The following is an 18,062-nucleotide window of genomic DNA, read 5'->3' on the forward strand; positions in this document are numbered from 1 at the left end:
ATGGAATCTGTCAGTTATATGTTGTGGCTGGATGGAGACCTTTCATTGTAGGTGATTTCAATTTTCTTTATTGGTTTTTTTAATTGACCAGTACGTTAGTTTCCTAAGGCTGCTAGAACATAGTACCACAAGCTGAGTAGCTTAAAGCAACAGAAATTTATTCTCTTATAGTTCTGGAGGCTACAATTCCAAAATCAAGGTGTCAGCAGGGTTGGTTTCCTTTGGAGGCTCTGGGGGAGAATTTGTCCTGTGCCTCTCTTCCAGCTTCTGCTGGCTGCTGGCAACCCTTGGCTTTCCGTGGCTTGGAGCTGAATTAACTCTGTAAGTTCGATCTCTGTCTCTGTCTTCACGTGGCCTTCTTCTCCCTCAGTGTCTCTGTGTCTTCTCCTTTCCTGTGTCTTTTAAGAACACTCCCTATTAGACTTAGAGCCCACTTTATTTTTTTCAAGTTATTCCAATGAGAACCTTATTTTATTTTTTTAATTGAAGTATAGTTAATTTACAATGTGTTAGTTTCAAGTACAGCAAAGTGAGTCAATTATAGGTATATTCATATTCTTTCTCAGATTCTTTTCCCTTATAGGTTATTACAAGATATTGAGTATAGTTCTTTGTGCTATACAGTAGGTCCTTGTTGTTTACCTATTTTATATATAGTAGTGTGCATATGTTAATCCCAAACTCCTAATTTGAGAGCCCACTTTAAATCCAAGATGATCTCATCTCAAAACCCTTAACTTAATTACATTTATTCCCAAGAAAAGGTCATGTTCACAGGTACTGGGGTCAGGACTTGGACATATCTTTAAGGAGGGAGTATAACCCAGTGTAACCAGTAAAGGCTGTGGTTGTCTGTGTTCACTTCCAACAAAATTGAAAGCGGAGAGATGTTTCTAGGAGTCGTGGAGAGACTTCCTGCTGCGGTAAAGTTTGATCTTTTGGGGAAATTTCTTCTATTTCCTACCAGCATAGTCACCCTTAGGGAGTCAGGGAGCAGAGGCTGAATTAGCCACTTCTTCAGGATCTTCCCACAGCACATTTATTTAAGCATTTATGACGCAAGACAGTAATTTAGCTGATGCTTCCCTACTAGTCTGTTGGCTTATGAGAGACAAGAACATCCCTTTTCATCTTTGTGCCTTAGCACCTGCACAGGTCCCAGAACCTAACAATTAACACAGTTAAGCTACAGGGAAGGTGGGGAAAAATTAAAGAAACTGGAATAGAAGAGAGAAGATAAAATAGCATCAGTTTTGTACGACTCATCACTGTTGCCTAAACCAAGCCATGGCATTTCTCAGTTTTTGACATGAATCTATTTCTAACAATCCACCTTCTCTTTTTCACTTGCATTCCAGGCACCATCTTCATATGGCATGTTTCTTAATTAGGTTAGCAAGAGACTGCATGATTATCAGTTAACTCATGAGGAAATGAAATGCTTAAATTGTAAGTAGTGAAAATTCAATGTATATTACAGAAGATGAAGGGTTCTGTTGTCATGGTAACCGAACAGGCTGAACAACTCACCCATTCGGCAATTAGCTACTTCAATGACTGGTTAACTAGTTAAAAACACCTCAATGTACACAGTCATTTTAATTCTTTTACTCCTGGGAGAGACTTCGGTTTTATAGCTCTCCTGACGTGTGAGTGGTCCTAATGATTTATTGCCATATGCTGCCTTTCATCTAACTATATTATTAAGATTGCAATATTGACAGATTTTTTAAAAACCGTGGTCAGTTGTTAATACTCTGCTCGAATAGCACAGAGAGAGACATTAAAAAAAAATATCCCTTGACATTTAGGGCATGGATGAGAAAATGCTGAACTATTTGCAGTGCTTATTTCATTTTATTTTTGTCGTCAGATACTCAGGGTTATCATTTCATCCTGGCTGGCTTCAGGCTGAATCTCATTTGAGAATCTGTAGGCTTTTGAGCATAAAGATTACCCATGAAATTTGTTGGTAGAACAATACGGTAACTTAAGTAAATTATACCTTTAAAACAGTAGACCTCTAATAAGATCTTTCAATTTAAATTGTACAATGAAGGATGTCTTTCCCCATGTTTTACCATAAATCACAATGGGTGGTGAGCCCCATGAAGACAGGAGCTGTGTCTCCTTAATGCCCATGTGAATTTCCAGTGCCAGGGACATAGGTGACACTCAGCCAACGATGTCTGAATGAAAAAGGGGATTTATGGTCAGGGACCTATGAGGGCTGTAAAAACCAAATGTCATTTTGAGGTTGAGACTTCAAGCATTCCTTCCATCCCCAAGTATGTGACAGGCAATGCTGTAGTTCAGATGTTTTCAGACATACAAAAATGCTACATCCCTGAAAACTCTCACATAGTTACCCAAGAGTAAAGCCAGGAGAAAACAGGAAGAAGGATGGTGAGAGAAAAGGAAGAAATCAAATGTGGAAGGGAATCAAAATGGGGAAGAAGCAACAAAAGAGAAGCAAGATTTAGACAGAGAAAGAAAACCAAGGACCAGAATGAAGAGCCAAGTACTGGAGGAGAAGGGGAGAGAAAAATTGGAGATAGAGAGAAAGCAAAAGTGACAGCATCTGTCCTGGTCTTAACAGCCTTGTGCAGAAGACACGTTAGTGAGCTGACAACAGTATCACATGTTCAAATTCCAGCGAAGAGTAACATTTTGCAAAACTTGTCTTAAGTCATGGTAAAACCTGCAAAGAGAAGCGAGCTGCCCCTGCACGGTGAGGACAGTGGTGACAGTCATTCCGTGAATGAGCAACCTTTAAGTTGGGGCGACGTGGCTTAACTGAGCTCATGACAGTAGGAAGGAGTCTGCTGACGGTTCGGTTTGGGGTACAGGTCTTGTGGTTGGTGGCTACTCCTTGTCACTGACTCTCAGAGCCCAAGAGGGAGCCACTGGCCGTCCTCCCCTCTGACCCCTGGCTGCCTGTGCCCCAGCACTGAACAGCACAGACCTGGAGCAGAGAGGGGAAGGATACTTCAAGAGCCTCCCTCCCTTGGCACTTAGCCTGTTCATCCAGGTCCCTTGTCGATGCCCTGGTCTTCCCCTCTTTCCCCTTCTTTCATTCTGCACTTCTAGGCTCTTTTGAAAAAATCTAAAAGATCCCAATGTTTTTAGCTTGAGAGTTTTAGAAACAGCTAAGAAGTTTGCTATTTGGCTCAGCGGCCATGGCTCACGGGCCCAGCCGCTCCGCGGCATGTGGGATCTTCCCAGACCGGGGCACGAACCTGTGTCCCCTGCATCGGCAGGCGGATTCTCAACCACTGCGCCACCAGGGAAGCCCCGCTCTTTATTTTTAATCCGAGCACCCAATATGGTCCCTGGAATAGAGCAAAATAAAATGGTAGTTGACAACCTTTACTGAATACTGGATAGAGTACAGGAATTTCATCCTCAGAGGATAAATGCACGAACAAATTAAGAAGCTTCTGATGCTGCAATTACACCTTGCTGGTAGTTCAGTTCCACCAGCTATTAAACAATGAGAATCTTGAGAAACCCTGGAGAAGACTGTTTCTGTGTGATCAGAAGAGGGTCCAAATAGATAGGGACTGTGCCTCTTTTCATCAGTGGCATTAAAATGCCAAGTAGAGCTTGCTCTTTGCAAATATCCCTTGGAGGTGGACAATGCAAAGTAAGTTGAGTATTTATTTAATTTACTGAATTTTCTGCACATAAGTGTCAAAATATTTCCTATATGTTTTCTTCAAAATAGTCTGATGGGTGAAAGGAATGCTAGAGGTATAGATGAAACAAGATTAGCCAAGGGTTGATGGCTACTGAAGCTGGAAAATGGGTGTACAGGAATTTGTTATACTACTCTCTTTCTTTTGGTGTATGTTTAGCAATTTTCATAATCAAAACATTGCGAAAATTTCCCAAGATAACATCACTAATGATTATCCAACACTATGCTTAGATTCTCACTCACGCAGTCCTTAATCAGACATGTACTGAGAAGTAATATATGCTGAAGCTGCTTTATACACAAGCACAGGATGACCAAGACTGTCTTAGGGAGCTTACCCTCTAGAGGAGAGATACAACATGTGCATCTATTATTATTATTACATGGCAGAGGCTGAAAAGCACTGCCAGTGAATATAGGCCTAAAGAGTGAATTCAACTTAATTATAATTTTTCATCCTAGCCAACTACTGCATGCTCATTTTACCCTTTGCTCAACAGCCAAAATCCAGTTTTACTACAAGGTGCCCATACAACCGTGTTAAGGATGCACTGATCACAATTCTCATCACCAAGTGAAATTGTGAATTTCAGACATCTTGCTGAAAGAGACATTAAAGGAACATACATAGTCAGACAAAAGCGAGCAATAACACATCACAGGCTGACAAGGAGGCCTGCGGTGAGATGAAGCCCTCAGTCGTAGCTCCAGATAGCTTGAGCTGTTGGAAATCACTTTTCCAACCAATTATTGGGATGAGCCACTGAGACGGTAAAAGCTTGCAATTCCCACAGCAGACACCAGTCTCCTAACGAGGCAGTGAGCATGCTAGCTTTATTAAATATGCAAAATGATTAAATTAAAGAGGGGAACTTTAATTGAGTGGGGATGTGTCCACTACACTTCTTATGAATGCAATAGGACATGTAACGCAGTTTCTGTTAGGGAAAACAACAATAAGAACCACGATAACAAAAATTACACGAGCAGCAGTGTTTCTGCTCAATTTCCCTCCAGTACAGCAGGAAATCTACCAAACTTACCAATTGGGAAAATAGGGGTAATAGTATTTTTAGTGTCCCAGTCTCATCTTTCCTTACCCTTCTTCTCGTGGTTAATATTCCCTCCCTCCATCCACCACATCAAATATTCAAAACAAGCAAGAACTTAATGACATAAATGATAACGTCATTTAAACTTTGACTGAAAGCTGTGTATACTTATGTGGACTTGCATAGACTTTGCATTTTGACCACAGTACCTACATTGGTTCAATGTTCTAGGAGTTGTGCCTTTAAAAGCACATTCCTCCTACCTCAGAACAGCGCTGTAAATAAGTATGCTTGTTATCTTCACTTTACAGAAAAGCAAACTGAGGCACTAAGTTTAAGTAACATAAGATCACAGAGCTAGTATGCAGGGGAGCAGCAATTGCTCCTAGGTTGGCTGGTACCCAGCTTAGCCACTGGGCCAGATGCAGACCCACTAGAAGCTTTGACCTTATGTGTAAACAGAGGGCTTGGCTACCTGCTCAATGAACTTCAGTTCCATGACACCTGATGGGGGAAAAGAAGACCTTTTAACTCCGGAAAGTCAAGCTATACCCAGAATGTCCTCGGAAGCAAAACCAATGGTTTTCTTTCTCTTTTTTTAATTGGAGTATAGTTGATTTACAATAGTGTGTTAGCTTCAGGTGTACAGCAAAGTGATTTGGTTTTACATATATATATGTATATACCTGTATTCTTTTTTTATTCGATTTTTCCATTATAATTTATCACAGGATATTGAATATAGTTCCCTGTGCTATGTGTGTGTCTGTAATCCCATACTTCCAATTTATCTCTCCACTTTGGTAACCATAAGTTTGTTTTCTTCGTCTGTGAGTCTGATTCTGTTTGGTAAATAAGTTCATTTGTATCATTTTTAGATTCCACATATAAGTGATATCATATGATATTTGCCTTGTCTGTCTGACATGTCACTTAGTATGACAATCTTTATGTCCATCTATGTTGCTTCAAATGGCACTGTTTCATTCTTTTTTATGGCTGAGTAATATTTCATTTATATATCAATATATACCACATCTTCTTTATCCATTCATGTGTCGATGGGCATTTAGGTTGCTTCCATATCTTGGCTATTGTAAATAGTGCTGCTATGAACACTGGAGTGCATGTATGTTTTTGAAGTAGAGTTTTCGTCTTTTCTGGATATATGCTCAGGAATGGGATTGCTGGATCATATGGTAACTCTGTTTTTAGTTTTTTAAGGAACCTTTATACTGTTTCCCATAGTGACTGCACCAGTTTACATTCCCACCAACAGAGTAGGAGGATTTCCTTTTCTTCACACCTGCTCCAGCATTTATTATTTTTAGACTTTTGGATGATGGCCCTTCTGACAGTTGTGAGGTGGTACCTCCTTGTAGTTTTGATTTGCATTTCTCTAATAATTAGCGATGTTGAGCATCTTTTCATGTGCCTGTTGGCCAAAACCACTGGTTTTCATGAGGACCAGGTGGTGACACTAGTTCACAGTTTTAGTCAGTGAAAGAGACAAGTAAAGATAATTAAAATACAGTGAGCTGAGGGTTGACAGGCATCCAGGTGGAGAAGCCACCAGCGGTCAGAGCACCGTGTGAGTAACGGTTTGGAAACATCCAGGATGACTTCACAAAGGGCATCTTTCAGCAGAGTTTTGAAGGACAAGTTGAAAACCAACAGGTAAAGAGAGTGAGGATGGCATTCGAGGCACGTACAAATGTAAAAAAAAAAAAGACTTAACAAGACTAAAAAGCAAACAGCGGCCAGAGAGTGAAGGTGCCTGTATGCCAGGCTAAGGAGTATGGACTTCATCCGGTCATCAATTGGGAGATATTCAAGGGTTTTAAGGGCTGATAACCAGTCTAGCCACAGTGATCTAACGGTTGCCTGAGGATCTGTTACACTTTTGTGTATCTGAGCCTAATAGGAACACATTTTCTGTTCTTTGCATTGCTGGCATTCATCACAACAAAGCATCGTCACCTACAATTTTTGGTTCACTCTAAAGCATATGCACAATATAAAAATGGCTTAATTGTCTGCTTTTCCAGTATCTGATGATGCCTGCAGGAGACTGTGAATACTACAAGTGGCAGGTCACCACCTAACTCATGGATAAGGGGCAGTGCCAATGTTAATCTGAATATTAAATATCAGTAAAATTTAAATTCTTCTGATCTTGGAGGAGAGGTTAAAGTAAATGTATTTAGAAATTACAAAATGCATTTTGCTTGTGCCCACTCTGCTGCTGCATTTGCCTACGGACAGATGCTGTATGTATTTTTTCCTTGCTATATTCTCAGTGCCTAGAACAGTGCCAGGTGGCAGAGTAGAGATTCAATAATAATTTTTTAAAATTATTTACTGATTGATTGATTTTTGGCGGTGTTAGGTCTTCGTTGCTGTGCATGGGCTTTCCCTAGCTGCGGCGAGCTCTCTTCGTTGCGGTGCACGGGCTTCAGTAGTTGTGGCTCACGGGCTCTAGAGCGCAGGCTCCGTAGTTGTGGCACACAGGCTTCATTGCTCCGCGGCACGTGGGATCTTCCCGGACCAGGGCTCGAACCCGTGTCCCCTGCATTGGCAGGCGGATTCACTGGCAGGTGGCACTGCACCAACAGGGAAGTCCCCTCAGTAATATTTTGTATTGACTGAAATATTTTGTATTGACTGAAATTTTTGTATTGACTGAATTTGTTTTAATTTTAATTTTTAAAAAAATTTTATACAATTTTTAAAGGTTACTTTCTATTTTCAGTTATTACAAAATATTGGCTATATTTCCCATGTTGTACAATACATCCTTGAGCCTATCTTACACCTCATAGTTTGTACCTCCCACTCCCCCATCCCTATAATTCCCCTCCTCCCGCCCCACCCCCATGAAAGGGGTGAATTTTAAATTGGTTTTTTTTTTTTTTGTTTTGTTTTTGTTTTGTTTTGTTTTTTGTGGTATGCGGGCCTCCCTCTGTTGTGGCCTCTCCCGTCGCGGAGCACAGGTTCCGGACGCGCAGGCCCAGCGGCCATGGCTCACGGGCTCAGCCGCTCCGCGGCATGTGGGATCCTCCCAGACCGGGGCGCGAACCCGGTTCCCCTGCATCGGCAGGCGGACGCGCAACCACTGCGCCACCAGGGAAGCCCTTAAATTGGGTTTTAAAGCAGGTTAGGTGGAGGGAAAGTCAGTCTCAAGAATTTATTGATTTTTTTCCGCTAAAATGAGTCATTTATCATAATGTCGATCCTTGGCTCATATCTCTTGGCTGAAAGTTAAAAAACGCTGACTTTTTTTATTATTGTTAATAATAATGACAATATATTTGGATAACCTTTTAGTTTTTGAAGTTGGTTGACATAAATGTTTTTCAATCACAAGATATTGAGATGACTGCTCAAAAATGTTTTACTGATAGGAGTACATGATCAAAAAGTTGGGAGAGGGCTTCCCTGGTGGCGCAGTGGTTGAGAATCCGCCTGCTGATTCAGGGGACGTGGGTTCGTGCCCCGGTGCAGGAGGATCCCACATGCCGTGGAGTGGCTGGGCCCGTAAGCCATGGCCACTGAGCCTGCGCGTCCGGAGCCTGTGCACCGCAAAGGGAGAGGCCACAGCAGTGAGAGCCCCGTGTACCGCAAAAAAAAAAAAAAAAGTTGGGAGACCACTGTGTTACTTAGTAAACCCCCATGATTACTTACAGTCCCTCCCTCTTCCTCACATATTTTCTGCTGCTTCCATAGAGCCAATATTATGAACAGAGAAATCCTTTTATACTCAAAGAATAAAGTAGTTACCCAGAAACCATTTTGAAAACATTTTCTGAGCAATTACTCCACAGATGACATTGGGCTTGGGGGAGAAGAATTTACGGGCAGAAGACAGCAGAGAAAGAAGAGGCAGAAGCCCCCTGCTCCAGCTCTTCCCAAATACAGTCCAAAAATCAAAGCTCCTCATAAAAATGATCTCAATGCATACTCTCTGCAGCAGTGTTGTGTTATATCCATTATACAGGTAAGATGATTGAGGTTCAGCAACGTTAAGTACTAATTTATACCAGAGTAACTGGGAGAATATGAATTAACATAATAAATAAATATCTCAGCTTTCTATATGCAAGGCGTTATTCTAGAGAATATGTAAAATGCAGAAAGAGGAGAGAGAGACAGGATAGTTGCCATAAAAAAAATTCTGTTTTGTACAGTTTATGTGGCTACCTAGTATAGGGAGGCAGCCACATGTACACATCATATATAAACAAATATCCAGGTACTGACCCATATATGAAAAAACTTCAGGTTAAATGGTGAAAGGCTGCAAAGTGATAATCAGAGTTAAACAGGACCAGGTAAGGGATCAATTAACACTGCTGTTGAGAGGTGAAAGCATCCAGATAACAGGGCAGAGGGGTAAAGGGAAAAATTACCTTGGGCATAAACTTTAATTACTCAACTTAGTGAATGAATATAGATGCTATTAAGATCAACATCCCCAAATACCCCTTTTTCATGGCCAAGAGCCATTTAAGATTATCAAATGGTTGATGCCAATCAGAAACAAATTTACTGTTCCCTCTGAGAAAACAAAAGAAGAAAGTCATGGTAGCTGTGAAAGACAAGGTTTTCATGGAGTTGGATAAATTCCTACCTGTAAAAAAATTATAGCTCAACACCATAAAGTACTTTTTTTTTTTTTTTTGCGTTACGCAGGCCCCTCACTGTTGTGGCCTCTCCCCACAGGCTCCGGACGCGCGGGCTCTTTTTTTTTTTTTTGCGTTACGCAGGCCTCTCACTGTTGTGGCCTCTCCCCACAGGCTCCGGACGCGCAGGCTCAGCGGCCATGGCTCACGGGACCAGCCGCTCCGCGGCATGTGGGATCTTCCCGGACCGGGGCACGAACCTGTGTTCCCTGCATCAGCAGGTGGACTCTCAACCACTGCACCACCAGGGAAACCCTAAAGTACTTTTCACTGCATGGATTTTGGTGGACATTTTATGAAAATTAAACAAATAAATAGTTTAATTTTCTCTGTATAAATGCTATACTTTCCTTAAATGAGCTCTCAGAACATTATTAAAACATAAAGCAGATAACATTCATGTATAAGGCAGATAAAAATGTCAAAATGGAACCATTTAGGGTAAACACACAAACACACCCTCACACACACACAGTAGAAGAATCTGAAAGACTGTCAATACTGAAGGAGAAGAACTAGAAAAGTGTCAGCCACACTGTATACACTAGGGTACTGTAGTGACAAAAACATCCGTGAAGTTTGAAGAATTTTCCTTGCAGGTGACTGAGATAGGCTATTAAGTAACTGAAAGAGAAATTTCTTTCCTACTGATAAGTGCTGCCTAACCAGTCTTAAATCACCTTTTAAATATTCTGTCAAAAAAGTTGATAATATAAGAGGGTAGTGCATTGACAGGCATTCTTCCTTTTCTAAAAGCTTCTCTCAGAATTTCTAAAGTATGAAAAGTTTTTGCAGTAAATACTCCAGTATTTCTGCAGAAATGTTTAGAAGGCCAATTGGTGACAGCAATAGAATAATAACAAAAAAAAAATAAGCAACAGATAAATCACAGGAGCTGAAATATACAACTCAGTCAAAAATTGACCAATAAACAACATCAAAACTCCAACCAGAGGTAGCCCAGCACCTATAATGACCAAAAATGATGTTTGATTGTGGGGACAGAAATCTTTAGAAAACCCAAGGATAAAATTAGATGACAGAAGTTTCTATGATCATGCACAGTAAAAACAGTATTTTTCAACAAATCCCAGTATTCTCAAACCAAGGAATATACCCATAAAAAAGAAACTATGTCTTAGGACAGTAAAAGTAAGTAGGAAAGCATAGGGGTAAAATTTTGTGACTCTGGATTTGGCGATGTGTTCTTAGATGTGACAGCAAAAGCACAAGAAACAAAAGAAATGAGCAGATAAATTGGACTTCATCAAAATTAAAAACTCTCATTCATTCTTCAAAAAACACTGTCAAAAAACTAAAAGACAATCCACAGAATGGGAGAAAATATTTGCACATCATATATATCTGATAAGAGACTTGTACCTAGAATGTATAAAAAACTCTTACAAATCAATGATAAAAAGAAAAATAACCCAATTAAAAAGTGGGCAAAGGACTTGAATAGACACTTCTAGAAAGAATAGATATATCTATAGAGAAAGTATAAAAATAGGCAAGAAGTACATGAGAAGATACTCCACATTATTAGCCATTAGGCAAATGTAAATCAAAACCACCATGTGACATGGAAGCAACCCAAATGTCCATCAACAGATGAATGGATAAAGAAGATGTGGTATATACATACAATGGAATACTACTCGGCCATGTAAAAGAATGAAATTATGCCATTTGCAGCAACGTGGGTGGACCTAGAGATTACCATACTAAGTGAAGTAAGCCAGACAGAGAAAGACAAATATCATATGATATCACTTATATGTGTAATCTAAAATATGACACAAATGAACTTATTTATGAAATAGAAACAGACCCACAGACATAGAGAACAGACTTGTGGTTGCCAAGGTGGAGGGGTGTGGGGGAGGGATGGATTGGGAATTTGGGGTTAGCAGATGCAAACTACTATATATAGAATGAATAAACAACAAGGTCCTATGTATAGCACAGGGAAATATAGTCAATATCCTTTCATGAACCATAATGGAAGAATATGGAAAAGAATATATATATATATATATATATATACACACACAAAAATGTATATATTCAGTTTATATATATATATAACTGAATCACTCTGCTGTACACCAGAAACTAACACAACATTGCAAATCAACTATACTTCAATAAAAGATAAATAAAAATCAAACAAACCAACAAAATCCCACCATGTGATACCACTTAACACCCTGTTGGGTGGCTAAAAACAAAAAGTCAGATAATAACACGTGTTAGAGAAGATATGGAGAAATTGGAACCTTCAAACTTGCTGGTAAGAATATGAAATGGGATAGCCACTTTGAAAAACGGTAGGGAATGCCTCAAAACTTTAAACATAGGATAACCATATGACCTAGCAATTCCACTCCTAGGTGTATTCCTAAGAGAGTGAAAGCGTATATCCACATAAAAACGTGTACATGGATATTCATAGTAGCATTGTTCATAATAGCCACTACAACCCAAATGTCCATCTGCTGATGAATGGGTAAACAAAATGTGGTATATGCAGATAACATTCAGCCATAAAAAGAAATTAAGTGCTGATATATACAACAACATTAATAACCTTGAAAACACTATGCTCGGTGAAAGAAGTCAGTCACAAAAGACCACACATTATATGATTCAATTTACATGAAATGTCTAGAATAAGCAAAAAAATAGAGACAGAAAATGTTAGTTGCTACATAGGGCTGGGGCACAAGGGGAAAGGAGGGTGACAGCTATAAGGTCCAGGTGTGTACAAGTTCTGAAACTGATCATGGTGATGGTTGTACAACTCTGTGAATATATTTAAAAAACACCAATTGTACATAAATAGGTGAATTGTGTGGTATATGAATTATATCTCAATAAAGCTCTTACCAAAAAAAAGTTACCTGGAGGTTGCCAGGGGCTGAGGCTGAGGGTGAAAATATACACGGTATCTCAGAAATAAAGGAAATATAGTACATAATGGGGTTTTGAGGTTGACAAACATAGGTATGAATTCCAATTACAATACTTATTAACTGAATGATTTGGGGACAGTCACTTATTCTCTCAAACCTCAATTTACCACTTCTGAAAAGGAAGTAACAATTACACCAAACTTACAGAATTATAATGACGAGCACCGTATTTCCAGTTTGCACTGAAAACTCAGAATTACCTGGTTTCAGTGGCCCACAAACCCCTACAGCTACCAGCAAGTGCAAAATACAAACAGCGTCCTTAAGGGGAGCAAGTGCTCGCCCATGTAGCTACATCCCCAGCCTACAGGTTTGGGCCCTCTAGACCACTGAGTTTGCCACTTCTGGAATAGTAATTGAGATCTTAGGGTTGAAGAAGAAGAATTACTCTTAAAATGCAAAAGCAACTTCAACTTTTAAATACTATGTTACTAAGTCTCAAGTCCCTCACCTCTGGTGCGGAGAGACTTCATTGGTTGTTATGAATACGAAATAAGATGCATGGAAAGAATTGAGCACACGGAACACCTAGCGTGTTAGAGCATTCTGAATGATTTCTCTGAACCATTGGCAGAAGCCAGAAAATTGTTCTGAACAATGAAGGCTCTGGCTCAGTGTTACTTTCACTGATCTGTGTTTTAATACCCTCTGAAGTTCTCCTTGACCCACACTAAATGGGGCTTGGAGGCATGTGAAGGTGAAGGAATAGACCCTGGAAGGTCTCCCCAAATTAGCTCTTTGCCATTGAGGAAAGCAATTCTCCAGCCAGGTGCTGAGCAGCTATTTGGAAAAGCTCCTGAAAAATTCTTCTCTGGGTAATCAAAAATATAAAAACACCACACAAACAATTTTGCCCCTGTATTATTAATTACCTTTCAGGACAGAAATAAAACAAAACAAATTATCCCCGCTGAGTAGCATGATAACCAGAGACGGCACCAGATGAGCTAAGCCTATTTCATGCCAGAGACAAATAAGGCTTGCTCGGTGCCAGAGATAAATTGGACAGACTCATCTCCTACTAGAAATAACCCTCAAATTACAAAAGCAGGTTTAAGCACTCAGCAGCTTAAACACACACACACGCACACACACACGCACACACACACACACACACACACAAGTAGTACATACAAATACATCATGCTCTGCACTCACGCTTTGGCTTCTGAGAGACCATTTGAAATGTAATGTAATGCTGGTTAGGCAAGAGCTTATCTTCAGGAAAGGAAAATTCCCTCTTACCTAAACAAATATTTTCTGGAGTTATTCAAATAAATTCCTATCAGCGGTTAGTAATTTTGCTTCCTGGAATAAGCCCCCTGACAACCAGTACCTCTCAGAGGACAGAAAATGTCCCCTTCTCTTCCAGAGATCCAAGTCTTTTGCACGCCCAGACCCATCCTAGAGAATGATGGCCCTTTATGGGATGCTTCATATCTCAAAGCATTTCTCACAAGCCAGAGGCTGGCGGCAAATGCCTGATATGATAGCATGAACCATCTACCTTGGCCAAATAAAAAAAGCCATTCCAAAATAAGGCCCATAAAAAAGCCTTCAGGCTTACAAAACGTGCACATTTTGTCAAAGGCAATCCTGGTGAATCTTTCCCCCAAAGTAAGTCACCCCTCAGGAATAGAGGATGCACTCTTTTATTTTCCTTATTAAATTCAGAACATTTCTAGGTTCTTAGCACATAAGAGGCCAAGATTTCAAGACATATTTAGGCATCCTATGATTCTATTTTCCTCTCTTCCAAACCAGGACAGCCTTACTAAAGCATAAGTTTTATCACTCTCTCTACTGCTCGCGAATTTACAAGGGCTCGCTGCAGTCTGGCTGGGGCAGAGAGCTGCAGGCTGTCCCCAGACCATGGCTGGATTCAGGGTAGGCCCTGCATCAACACCGGAGTTTATCAAGAATGGAGCAACCCCATCTTGGGAAGATCAGGGCTGCAGAGATAAGGGGGCTGGGTTTAAGCAGGGGGGAAGTCGGGGCTGACTTCTGGCTTGTTGGTTGGTCACAGACCACAAGGCCCAAAGCGGGCAGTGAAGGTGGACCCAGAGTGCCAAGAAGAACTTTAATTCGTTTTAGGTCTGTACTCTGAACAGCTTTGGGGGAAGGAATTTAATAATAGTTAAATTTAAACTTCCTTTGAGCCTGTGATATTTTGCAGGTTATCGACCTAATCACAGGAGAAAACAGGTGGAGGAGAGTCCTAGGAGGAAGAGGATCCCACAATCCATCCCACTGTTTCCCATAACGTGGTAGTGGGGTGCACTGAAGGTAGAAGCAACTGAACGGGAAGCCAAGGGGACTCACATAAGACAGTGTCAACACCCTTGATAAAATATGAGCCAGATTCTTCTGTAGAAAGCGAAGATGGAAGAGTGAAGGGTTCAGTGGAAATACTTGAAAGAGAAACTGGGAGGAATGGGACAGAGGGTAAAAGAGAGATAAAAATTATGAAAAATGGGTTTGACAACCAGCAGTTAGAGACTATTTAAAAAGTTGAAAGTGATAAATGCATTCATTGACATGAATTCAAATTTTAATTGAATCCCTACTATAAGCCAAGTTTGGATCGGGGCATGGAGATGTATGAAACAGTGTATAGAGCTCAGAGTTCCGTTGGGAGACAGGTAAGTAAATAGGAAGTTACAATTCAGTGTGTGGTTAGTGCTGTAATTGTGTGGTTAGTGTGTGATTGGGCATTTGTGAATAATAATCTGTATTGGAGCTGTGATTTTTTTTTTTCTTTCTCTAGTGGGGCTTGGCAGCCTAAAATTAACAGAACTGAGGACTTTAGTGACCCAGAGGTATGGACTGATAAATTGGGTGTGGAAACAGTGTGTTCATTATTGTGTTTCAGCACCTTGGAGAGTACCAGAATCAGTGAAGGGATTTTACTGCCCCCCCACCGCCGCCCCGCTTTTGGTGGGGGAATTAGAACACAATTACATGAATTAAGTAATAAATCACCATGGCTTTTCACTGAGTAGGGAGGCATGTGAACAGAGAAAGAAGACAAAGGGATTGTGAGAATTCAGTTTCAGGGGTAGGACTCAATGAAAACATACTGGCTTTGCCTTGTTAATGACCTGAAGAGTAGAGAAGTTGATTTTGTTTGAAACGATGAATTTTTGATAATCATCATGAAGTCATTATATGCCCTGAGGATAACGGTGAAGGCAAGGATAGAGAAGATGTTGGTACGGAACACAAAGTTCATGGGAAAACATCTGGGAGGCTGGTAGATAACAGCGAAAAGAATGGAGAGAATTTAGGGCAAGAGACTGAACATGTTCTTCAACTCTCCTCCTCCATGTTATGCAGAATAAGAGAATAGCCTCTACTTGAGAAGGTTTCCAGAAAAGTGAAATCCTCTACAGTGAGGTGGCTATGGGTAAACTCATAAAAACAACAATAGTCATAGCCAACATTTATTTAGTGCTAATTATTACATCCGGGTGACAATTTAATCACGGTGCATGCCACTGCCCCACGTAATCCTCGCCATAACCCAGCATGGACAGCACTATTAGTCTCATTTGAAAAATGAGCAGGCTGAGACTTTCCGGATTCTTGTTGAACTTGCCTGATCATAAGCCCATAGTAGCAGAGCCAGGATGTCAACACAAAGTGTACTCTTAACCAACAGTCTACAGAAAAGGATGACAAGTGTAAGATTTGGGGTGAGTGGGATAATTTATGTGTGTTTGTATGTTTTTGATTAAAAACATAAAATGGCATAAACTTCCCCAAATGAATCTGTGAGTACTGCTGATTCTGTGAATGACTGAGCCGAGTCTCGCTCTGGACCAGCCATGAGGAGGGCGGGTGGCTGCCAGGATTAGTCAACCCAGGCCACCGCTCTCCGTTTCTGCTCAGAACACCAGTTTCAAAGGGGTAGTGATAAGAGAAGCTTCCCTGCTTGGCTGGGCTGTGGGCGTTAGCTCAGAACGAACCGACCAGAAGGTGGCCTAGACACGCCTGAATGAACAAAGCAAAACAAACCATAAAGAAAAAACAAATTTGTCCCAGGAGTTAAAGTATACAAACTGTTATCCCAGAGGCACTTGGCTTAATAACAAAAGAAAAACATCTTCAAACAACCACAACTTCCCATTTCCATTTAAAACTAATTTTATGGCATGCAGTTCAAGTTATTTCCAATGTAAAGTTACATAAGAATATTATTCCTAACCATAACCAAAGGAAACATTTATTTTTTTTGCACTCAGCTCCTTAAATCGTTAACACCACAGTGCCATCCCTAGTACACCATAGCAGTGATAATCGCAGAAACTCAGAATCATCACATCGAACCATCATGTTTTCCAGGAAGAGAAAAATGTATCTGGGCTATGGTATCTCTGCAAATTTTCACTTTAAAGCACCAACTAGTTCTAGATATCACAGGAAAAAACTGGAATGAGTTTTTTTTTCTTTTTTTTGGTCTCAAAGCTTTTGTTATGACAAAGGACCAAAGGATTGAAAAACATGCCTCTGTAATATTAGGTATTCTCTTTCTAAGATACTAGTGAATTAGCACAGTCAGACGAATGAATAAAAAGTGCTACCAGCTCTTTAATCCCCAGGGGCATCATTACCCCAAATCACATAAGCTTCTGTGCAGCAGACACATCAGAATCAGGTGTGGGGAGGATGTTTCATACTTTCTCCAATGCCAGCCACGGAAGTGCTCGCAGCCAGCAAAGAAACTGGCAACAACACATCAGGACACATATCACATATGGTTCCTCTTAAGGAAAGGGGACTCTTCTGCCTTATAATCAGCACCCATGGGCCATAGGAAACTTAAGGCCTGGAACAAAAGCAGGGCACAAAAGGACATACTTCTTGACTTTTATATTATGTTAGGAGGAAGTGAGATCAAAGATTGGGGTTAGAGTTAGGTTGTAGATGTTACAAGCATTAATATCATCCACCAAGCCACCTACTTCTGCTATATCTTCTCTAGTCATGGGTTTAAAATACACAACCAATGCTGCCAAGTCCTCCATTTTCTTTCTCTCCTGAACTAAATCCTATCCCACCCTGCCTCTCACAATGATAAAGAAATAATGAGTCCCGGCTCGGGGTCTCTTCCCTCCGCCGTCACGGAACTGCCCCGGAGCCCGAGGGGAGGGCGGCCTCACTGAGGCTGCCGGCTCTGGAGGGGCCCCGGCCGACGAAGCCCCGACAGTCCTGGGGACCGCGGGCCGGATCACTCATCCTGGGGTAAGCCAGCTGCTGTGTCATGAGGACACTCAAGCAGCCCTAAGGAGAGATCCATGTGGCAAGGAGCTGAGGCCTCTTACCTACAGCCACGTGAAAAGAGTGAGGGGAGAGGAGAGTAGATGGCGGAAGAGTAAGACGTGGAGATCACCTTCCTCCCCACAGATACATCAGAAATACATCTACACTTGGAACTGCCCCTATGGAACACCCACTGAACGCTGGCAAAAGACCTCAGACCTTCCAAAAGGCAAGAAACTCCCCATGTACCTGGGTAGGGCAAAAGAAAAAAGAAAAAACAGAGACAAAAGAATAGGGACGGGACCTGCACCAGTGGGAGGGAGCTGTGAAGGAGGAAAGGTTTCCACACACTAGAAGCCCCTTCGCGGGCGGAGACTGCGGGTGGTGG

General features: G+C 41.0%; 1 protein-coding gene across 4 annotated transcripts in view; it reads right to left on the reverse strand.

The window, feature by feature from the left end:
- The window catches only part of FAT3 (FAT atypical cadherin 3), a 583,627-nt gene that overhangs the window by 347,068 nt on the left and 218,497 nt on the right, over positions 1–18,062 (reverse strand). The gene's annotated exons all lie outside the window — the stretch shown is intronic.

Source organism: Physeter macrocephalus, chromosome 16, assembly GCF_002837175.3.
Source record: "Physeter macrocephalus isolate SW-GA chromosome 16, ASM283717v5, whole genome shotgun sequence".
Classification (NCBI taxonomy): domain Eukaryota; kingdom Metazoa; phylum Chordata; class Mammalia; order Artiodactyla; family Physeteridae; genus Physeter; species Physeter macrocephalus.